The sequence below is a fragment of the Ruditapes philippinarum genome, unplaced genomic scaffold, assembly GCF_026571515.1.
Source record: "Ruditapes philippinarum isolate M1 unplaced genomic scaffold, ASM2657151v2 ctg703_1_1_1_1, whole genome shotgun sequence".
Classification (NCBI taxonomy): Eukaryota; Metazoa; Mollusca; class Bivalvia; order Venerida; family Veneridae; genus Ruditapes; species Ruditapes philippinarum.
In genome coordinates, this window is record NW_026864166.1 from 293,796 (window position 1) to 304,534 (window position 10,739).

Below are 10,739 nucleotides of genomic sequence, written 5' to 3' on the forward strand. Positions count from 1 at the left end.
TATTTTCGTCTGGATTTACTTAGTATTTTTAGAGTTATTACCCTTGACTTAGAAAATGTTTGCAATTTTCAACATGTGTCGCATGTAACTCAAAAAGGATTTGACATAGGGTCATTAAACCTTATTGGAAAGTTGCTCAGCATATTTAGTTTGTTCCTGGGGTTTCGCTTGTGGATTTATCCAGTATTTGTAGAGTTATTTCCCTTGACTTAGTAAAAACTGTTTCATTATGTTGTTATTTGATCCTTGAGTGCTTGAGTTAGAATCGACCAACTTTACAGGAATAATGATCAACATCACTAAATTACAGGAATAATGATTAACCTCACTGTGATGCTATGAACCTGGGACCTTGCATGTGGATTTTTTTCAGTTTTGTTAGAGTTATTGCCCTTGAATTACAGTAGTATAAATTTACAATTTTCAACTTGGGGTTTGCTTGGGGATTTATTGAGTATTTGTAAAGTTCTTGCCCTTTACTTAGTAAAAAGATTTTTAGTTTTCAAAAAATATTTGACCTAGAGTCATAAGATTGACAGAACAGTGGCGCGGTGGGGGCACCCGTGTCCTATGGACACATTTCTAGTTTTTATTAAAGAAGAATTAAAATGATTTGTTACAATAACATTTAAAAATATTTGAAAATTGTGAGATCCCTTCTTGATGCCTTGAAAATGGCAATGAAGTCTGGAGATTAAGATGTTTTTACATCTATGTGAGCTATTGTGATCCCCCACCGTCCGTCGTCATGCGTCGTCAGCAATTTCTTTAAACAACATCTCCTCAGAAACAAATGACTTCACAGCAACCAAACTTTACAGGAATGATCCTAGAGTGGTCCCCTGCCAAAGTTGATCAAATGGTTGCGGTCTGTTGCATAAGTAGGTCACAGGGCCAGAAAAGGAGTTTCAAAAATGCAAAATTAAAAAATCTTGTCTGAATGTACAAGGCCTAGAGCTTTGATATTTGGTATATGATATAACCTATAGGTCCTCTACCAAAATTGTTCAAATTTTAGCCCTGGGGTCAAAATTGGCCCCACTCCAGGGGGTCATAGATTTTCCTTATATGTATATAGTGAAAACTTAAAGATTCTTCTTGTTTGAAGGTACAAGGCTTCAATTTCAAAGAATATTACAGTTTATGCCATGATTAATATATAAATAAAGCCTTATGTCTTCAGTTGTTGTGTTAATAATAACCAGTACTCGGCGGGGGATATAAATTCAACGAATTTGCTTGTTAAAATGAACTTTTCCATCTTCTATTTTTGGTACTATCATTATCAGGACATGCTATCTATAGCTTGTTATTAGCAAGCAGTAATGATCTTGGTCAAACTACACATTTATACTTCTTATATATACATTTAAACTTATACTTTCAAGCTTTACTGGTGGAATAAGATGCTTTTGTGTTTTATTTTATAAGAGTAGAACCATCAACCTTCAATATTAGCTAGTTTGACAACTTCCTCACTTGAAAACACTCAAAATTCCTCTGGTAAGATTTCAACCAACAGTGTTGAGGGTCAAGTGATTTTAAGTATGTGACACAGCTACAGAAACACCTATTATAGTCCCATACTCTTCTATGTTAAATATCTTTAAACTAACTATAAACCAATCTGAAGACAAGTATTTTATTTCAATATATGAATAATGATAAACATCTGTTACAGATGTGATGATAATAAAGTAAGAAAGCGAGACATCATAATGACAAAATCTTGTATCAAATTCTTGGAAATAATAAAATTGATAAAGTAACTTTTTACTAGATCAGTTAACAGGCCCAAGCATAATTGCAAAAACACCCAAGTAATGTCAATTCTATTTTTTTTTTGAAACACTGTTTATACATTTTCAAATAAAAAATTCTGGATTAATTAATTAATGTAAAATTTTGACAGGAATCGCAGTTTTTCCCTCTTTACAGCAGCAGTATTATTTCTTTCCCAAAGTAAGACATTACATTAAATCTAACCTCTGTAGAGCAATCACCTCTTTACAACAACAGTATTATTTCTTTCCCAAAGTAAGGATTCAAAGTAAACCTAACCTCTGTAGAGCAATCACTTTTTACAACAACAGTATTATTTCTTTCCCAAAGTAAGGATTCAAAGTAAATCTAACCACTGTAGGGCAATCACTTTTTACAACAACAGTATCATTTCTTTCCCAAAGTAAAACTTTACTGTAAATCTAACCTCTGTAGTGCAACCACCTCTTTACAACAGATATGTTTCCAAAAATAAAACTTCACAATAAATTTAATGTCTGTAGAGCAGCATCTCTCAGCAGCAACCAAAATCTTTGTCTCCCAAAGGGTGGTTGCTATACAGAGGTTGTTATGTACTTTCAATGAATATATTATAAATGTCCTATACATCTTAATTCTGCAATAGTATTCAATATGTCAAAGTATCAATTCACATTGAAATCCACAAATGATAAACACCTTGTCCAGCATGAAACAGTCCTGTAAAAAATAAAAATCTGTGTAATTCATAATAAAAACTGTCCTTGGAGAAACAATTATTACTAGTAAAGTTTTGTCTATAGAGTTCTCATTTTTGTGTCGCCTTAAAATGCGACATATAGGGGTTACTTTTGTCGGCGGCGTCGTTGTCGGCGTCCCCTAAAGCTTGCATAACTCAGTCACTATAAGTCTGATTGACTTCAAACTTGGTATGCATGCTTCTTTCAATAACCCGAAGTGCAGTGCACAAGGACCAGTACTCTGCAGTTCTTAATTTTTGAGTTATTGCCCTTTGTTAATTTTCATACTTTAATTTTGTCCGGGCCATTTCTCTTCAACTATAAAAGCTATGGACTCGAAACTTCATAGGATGATAGATCTCATTAAGAAGAAGTGCAGTGCACAAGAACCGGTACTCTGCATTTCCTAATTTTTGAGTTATTGCCCTTTGTTAATTTTCATACTTTATTTTTGTCCGGGCCATTTCTCCCAATGTATAAAAGCCATGGACTTGAAACTTCATAGGATGATAGATCTCATTAAGAAGAAGTGCAGTGCACAAGAACCGGTACTATGCATTTTTTATTTTTTGAGTTATTGCCCTTTGTTAATTTTCATACTATATTTTTGTCATGGCCATTTCTCCTAAAGTATAAAAGCTATGGACTTGAAACTTCATAGGATGATAGATCTCATTAAGAAGAAGTGCAGTGCACAAGAACTGGTACTCTGCATTTCTTATTTTTTGGGTTATTTCCCTTTGTTAATTTTCATACTTAATTTAATTTTTGAGTTATTGCCCTTTGTTAATTTTCATACTTTAATTTTGTCCTGGTTATTTCTCCTCAAGTATGAAAGCTATGGACATGAAACTTCATAGGATGATAGATCTCATTAAGAAAAAGTGCAGTGTACAAGAACCGGTACTCTGCACTTCTTATTTGTGAGTTATCACCCTTTATTAATTTTCATACTTTATTTTTGTCCAGGCTTTTTCTCATAAATTATAAAAGATATGGACTTAAAACTTCATAGAATGATAGATCTTATTGATAAGAAGTGCAGTGCACAGAAACTGCTTCTCTGCACTTATTGTATTTTGAGTTATTGCCCTTTGTTAGTTTTCATATTTCATTTTTGTCCTGGTCATTTCTACTAAACTATATTGTTCACAAGGCGACACATCCGACTCGCGGAGTTCTAGTTGTTACTTCACATTATTTTTTACTTATGGTTTTACACAAATCAGCTGATCTTAAAAAAGAAAACAAAATCATACTCTTACTGTATAATCGAAATTCATGCTTTTTTAGAAGAAATATTTATTGTTCTACTATGAGGACATTCCAGCTTTATTAATAGTGGAAGATCTCAGATGCCCCGACTTGCATTATTTCAGGCATGAGCAGGCACTCAAGTAGAACCAACGACGTCCTATAAGCGAGCTGGATAGCTTACTTACATGAAAGAAATTAAAATCTTTTGTCGGGATTTGAACAGGCAGTGGTGAGGGTCTTCTGATTTGAAGTTGGTAACCTTATAATAACTTTGCACGTCAAGAGGATGGTGAACAAACCAATCATTGTACACATAAAGTTTTTAACCTGTAAAATAACAATAATAATACAAATAGTACAAATACATACAAGATTTATTTCTCCCCCTCTGCTTTTACCATGGCTTGGGACAATTGCTAGTGGTTAAAACTGCACACAAGATATTTTACTTTCCCAAAAATCAATCCCAATTCTTCCAACTTCTTAATGAAATAATATTACCCAATGTTCCTAAATATTTTAATACATAAAAGGTCATAAAGTACATACAAGTCTTACTTACTTAGGTTTACTTATGGCTTTGTAAATCCAACTTTTGAATCTAAATACATGTATCTATCATATATTATAGGACATAATTATTTTCATTAATAAAACAAATACAAATCTCGAAGTGTGCTATTTTAAAACTAGGCAGCATTGGGAGAAGTGTAGCGACTTACGTTTTCGAAACCAAGCTGAACACTGTTTTCCGGTATGTGACAGATTATCAGGCAAAATTAAGCTTTATATATTATTGTTAATGTTATGTTAGAATCAAAGAATATATCCAAATTAGTAATTTTATCGCTTGATAAAATCACTGTTTGAAGTTCAGAAGTGCATCATTATATCACTCTGACTTATAATGCCCTTCTGATAGAATTCAATGCATCTGAACTCCAAACAGTGATTCTATTTAGCTATAAAATCACTGTTTGAGATATATTATTTCTTAAAGCAGCCTTCCTCCAGAATCATGCTGATTTTCATGAAAATTTTAAAGCTGCATTTTAAAGTAAAAGATTGTGAAGTGAACAAAGAAAATAATTTACACATTGCAAACGGCTCTTGCAATCCAAATAAATTACTAAAAGAGGAGGTAAAAATAAGCAAAATAAGCCCTTACGACATTAGTAACGCAGTAGAAATATGTTGATAAATACCGCAAAATCAGCCTTTAATCGCATTTAACATGTAAATCATTACATGTATATTTAGATTTCGTACATGTAATAACCGAAACAGCACTTTGGGGACGGGGATAGATCTGCCTGTGTAACTCCCGAGATATAGGATCAGAGTATCATGATTTACATAAATGTACCTTCTTTAATACAGAAAGAAATTCCCTTGACTACAGCAAAATAATATTTCAGATAAACCGTCCATTGTTTTACGGGAATATCATGAAGTAGAAATGAAATTATTCTTTCTAATTTAAGTAAAACTACTAGCATTATTATGTCAAAATTTAACTTAGTAGCAGTAGTCATGTCATAGAGGAAAATACTACAAGATTCATTTTTCTCTTTCTAAATAAACGTGCTATCAAATGACAATACTTAATTATCATGCAAAAATTTATACTAATCATCTTATTCCGGCGAACCTTTAGCTATGTAGTAAATCCCAAAACATATGTCTTTCTCCAGCATGTACTGTAAATATTACACAAACTTATGAATGACATTTTTTTCCGTTGTAAAATTACATGCATGAAATCTACGATTTTCACGTGCATGGACCTCCAACTCTTCCTACCAAAATAAATAGAGGATAATCAATTTTTTTCTATGAATACAGAATTTATTTTCATTTTATCAACCACAGTATATAATTTGATAGATGTTTACATTCATTATACGACTATACTCCCAGCAGAGATATTCAAAAAGTGTACGTCTGTAAGATAATATGTTAATCCTTAAAAGAAATGAATAATCACATACGCCTGCTAGGACATTATATTTTAACACTCATAAAGTATTTGCTTTTCGATGTTATTTGTGAGATAATTTTGTGTTTCGCCAATACATGTATTAATTTGTACTTAACAGACTTTCTTTGTAGTGGCCAAGACATTGCATCTCGTGCGCACGAGACAAATAAAAACGCACAAATGTCACCTCTGTGCCACCGTAATAAAGCAAGTTCCTGTTATAAGAAAAAAAATCACCGCATTATGTGATAATGGGTGGAATTTCAAAAGCCACGCTGCTTCTTGGTGTGTATTACCAAAACATAGGACATCGGTTTTAAGGTCTTACTGTTAGTGGTGGAGTCGGGTTAAATACCAAGTTAATACCGTGGATATTTGATACATATATCTGTCATTATGAAACACATTTAGAAGAAGGATGTAAAAAGTTAACATTTTCATTTGGCATCAAGCAGTAGACAGTTGGTATTTTACCAATTAACAGTAAGCAATAAGCAGTTGACAGTAGGCATTAAGCAGTTGGCACATTTTATTAATTACATAGTTGACAGTAGGAATTAAGCTGTGGCCAGTGGGCATTAAGCAGTTGACAGTAAACGGTAGGCATTTAGCAGTTAACAGTAGACATTTAGCAGTTAACAATAGGCATTTAGCAGTTAAGAATAGGCATTTAGCAGTTAACAGTAGGCACTAAGCTGTGGTCAATAGGCATTAAGCAGTTGACAGTAAACGGTAGGTATTTAGCAGTTGACAGTAGACATTAAACAGTTGACAGTAAGCATTAAGCTGTTGACAGTAAACGATGGGATTAGCAGTTCACAGTAGGCATTAAGCAGTTGACAGTAAACGGTAGGGATTTAGCAGTTGACAGTAGACATTAAACAGTTGACAGTAGGCATTAAGCAATTAACAGTAAACAGTAGGCTGTCGTCTATGGAATTCCATAATTTTCCACCCTTAATTTATCAACTTCCTTATCAGTTAAAACCACCATTATATTAATATGATATATCAAGTTTAACACTGTTGTTGGAATTTGGTTTTTCTTAATCATACCGGAACACACGGGAAGGAGTATTCCAAGCGTGATAGTCACAGAATTTGGATCATTAACAGTTCAATCTTGTGGATTGACATAGAATTTTGTCATACAAAAATCTATTCTGTTAGTTTACGGGTGATTCATGGCGTATCTAAGGCATTATTTCTCTAATTTGTTAAAGCTTATAAAAAATCGTCATATGATCTGAACAAAATGTGTGGGCTTGAAGCGCAACTTTTAAAGGCCCATTATACCCAAGAATTGTTTTTTCCCCTAAAGTTTTTTTTTGTGTCCTGTTTTGAGTTTCTAGATTTTTTACTGATTTGCCTATAACTAGTACCACAACAATCTTTTGCTTCGGTTTCTTTTGTTATTAGCATAGTTAAAGCGACATTTTGCTACTTTTATGACAAAGAATTCCCCCATTAGTGCTCCTTTCTCCAAGAGATAAGCATCTTACACGCTCTAAAACCGTTATTTCAACATTTTAAAACTCATGTTTGCTCTTTCTTAAGATCGGAAAAAATATTCACTTCAGAAGCACAATGTGCCTTTAAAACAACAATAAGGCTTTATAGGGTAGAATATATTTTGTTTACAGTTTAATAGTACACTAGTACATTGTACCAGAAATTTGTATTTGACATGTGTGAAAGATAGGTAAAGATGACCTGTTAGTCAAATCATTTCAATTGCAGTAGTGCCATTAGAGTTTTGCAATTCTTAATTTTGTAAGTTAGTAAAAACTGTCCTTTGAAATAATCAGAAATTCGGCATAAACTAAAATTATAAAATCGTAGTATAGTGGCATTACAAGTGTTAACAATGTGTCACTGTTGTTATTTATCTTCTATGTTAAGTTGTTCAACTTTCAGCAGACCTCGTTGTGATTTCAATTTGGACCAGAGTCTCGTTTTTATACATAGAAGAAGGGATATTGTCCATACATAAAATAATACATTTGAGCCATGTCATGACAAAACCAACATAATGGGTTTGCGACCAGCATGGATCCAGACCAGCCTGCGCATCCGCGCAGTCTGATCAGGATCCATGCTGTTCGCTATCATTTTCTCTACTAATATTGTTAGAGGGTTTGTAAGCGAACAGCATGGATCCTGATCAGACTGCGAGGATGCGCAGGCTGGTCTGGATCCATGCTGGTCGCAAACCCATTATGTTGGTTTTGTCAAGACTCGGCTCATTTATCTCATCTCCAATGTAATTGGTAATGCTGTAGATGTTATATGTCATACAAATGAAAATAGTTAGTTAACAGGGTATACGATCTTTAATATGGGAGCGTCCGTGGCTGAGTGGTTAAGGTCGTTAACTTCAAACTACTTGCCCCTCACCGCTGTAGGTTCGAAACCCGACAGAGACTATGAATTCTTTTTCTATGGAAGCTATCCAGCAAGCTTACGGAATGTCGGTAGGTCGGGCCTGAAATAATGCACGGAAGGGCACCCGAGATCTTCCTCCACCAGTAAAGCTGGAACGTCGCCATATGACCTACAAAGTGTCTGTTTGATGTAAAACCCAAACAAACAAAATCGTTTAATATAAACTGTATTTGGCATGTGACATCACCTTATGATTTTCTACTAAAGGTATATAAAGCATGCCTGTAGGTCTAATAGACTTTTATAATAATGTTCAGTATGTTCAGTATATGTGTTAAGATATATGTTAAAATTGTAATAACCATTTAATCATTTTTTTTACGTGTTATATTTTTTTGACTGATAATTGTGTTATTTTGTGTGTGCGTTTTCATTTTTTTTTTATTTTAGAAGGCCGCATTGTAAATAAGATGTTGCAATCTGTATATGTCTTAATGTGTTACCTTCGATAAATAAAGTTATTACTATTAATAAATTTCTTGAATTCTGATTGGCTTAAACACTTTGTATACTATATGCTGTATATACTGTGAAGAACCAAAGCAGGCATACATAACAATGTATTTCAATATAGACGCTTACCTACATGTCTGCATAAAAGTTATTTTTGTGTTTTGTTCTTGGTCACAGGAGTGGGTGGACCGTGAGACAAGGCGGACCATACCAAGGCAGACCATAGATCGAGACAAGGCGGACCGTGTTTTGGGACAGGGCGGACCATGACTCAAGACGATGCAGACTGCGATTTTAACGTCAAATTAAATACATTTATACATGTATCTTAAAATTAAATCTTTTAAGAGCAATTTTAATGTCATCTGTAGTCTATTTAAGTCATATGAACTCCTGAACAAAAATTATTGAGATAGTTTTATATTCTTTATTATAAAATGTTGATTGCACTATCAAAAGTAGTTAGGTAGATATATTAGACTGGATAGAAAAAATCACCTATGTAAAATACGTATATTGTAAATATATTTTATATAGAAATTAAATGATATAAAATATTCAGAAATTTGAAACTATAATCTTATTTCTAAAACCTTTATATATATACTGTATATAAATTGCAATCATTTTGTATGTTTCTTATATTTTACACTGTAAACATTTCATGTTTTAATTTAATTTTACTTTTATTTATTTATTAAGAAATATCAAAATTTAAACAATACAATATTTTTAATAAATGTCCATTACAATGATTAAAGAGGTTTTGAAACTATCTGTATCTATTCACTTTATGTATAGCTTAGTATTTATAAGTAAGCATTTACAAAATTAAATTGGTCTGACGGATTTAAATTGATAAACACTAACCAATTTAGTTTTTGAAGTTATTTTTATAAACAGTCGCTTTACAAGACTGATTATTAGTTAGCCAAAATTTAATAAATTTACTTAAGTAAATGTGTTACGATTCATCTGAAATACTGCAATCCTATCGGACAAAATATAATGTTAAACACTAACAGTAGTTAATACTTTATGTATATATTTAAGTTCATTAATTTGTCATTGCATCTTTGGATATTTTAATTCTCATTGTGTAATTAAATAATTGTTGTTATAATTTGAATTGAATTGTTCAATTTGTTTATATTTATTTATTTCAGTTTCATCTTTACATGTATACATAAAAATATATATATAAAACAAAAACATAAGATACTTTAAAAGCCATTCTAAACAGAATTACAAGACTTTTTACTTTTGCCTCTAAGGGAGACAACTCCACAGACCATATAACAGCTGTTTGCTGTTTTATGCACTGAGGAATTGTCCCCCCTAGCTACACGAATTTCATATTAATTAAAAGGTTATGTTATATTTTAAAGACATAACATCAATATATTCACACTATTGCATGTTTTTCTTACAGAAGTTTACATTGTGGTATAAAATGGGACACAATGAATAAAACAATACTAAAATGTTTAAATGCAAATGGTTAGAAGAAAAATTGACCATTATCTATCATTTAACATAGGAAAGTATGTCATTTATTATAAATCAATTAATGACATTTATAAAACCATATCCTGTCCAATAAAATTTCCTAAGACTGTTTTCACTATAGTTTTATACTGTCCAATTAAATTTATCTAAGACTAATCTATAAAATAATATTCACTATTTGAAAACTTAATAACAATGTTTGATATGTGCAAGAGACCACAATCTTAGTGTTATGACTTGTAACTAACTTAAACTCTCTATTATTAATTGGTTCAATTTACACCTTGCCTTGGCTTCTATTAAAAAAGGACAACAATAAATATATATATATACGTCACTGTGAAAACAACAACATAATCATGTACAATGTTTTATTTATAAACATTTAATACTTAACATATGCTATATTTCATATGCATTTCATAGCCAACCTTTAAAGTATTTTATAACCTATGCAGCTATGGTAAACAATGACATACCCAATGGGATCTTATTATCTACATCTGCATTAAAAAATTGTTATGTTTTCCAACTTTGGATCTCAGGTGAGTGATCTACGACCTTCTTTTTAACCTTTAACCTGCTGAAATGGA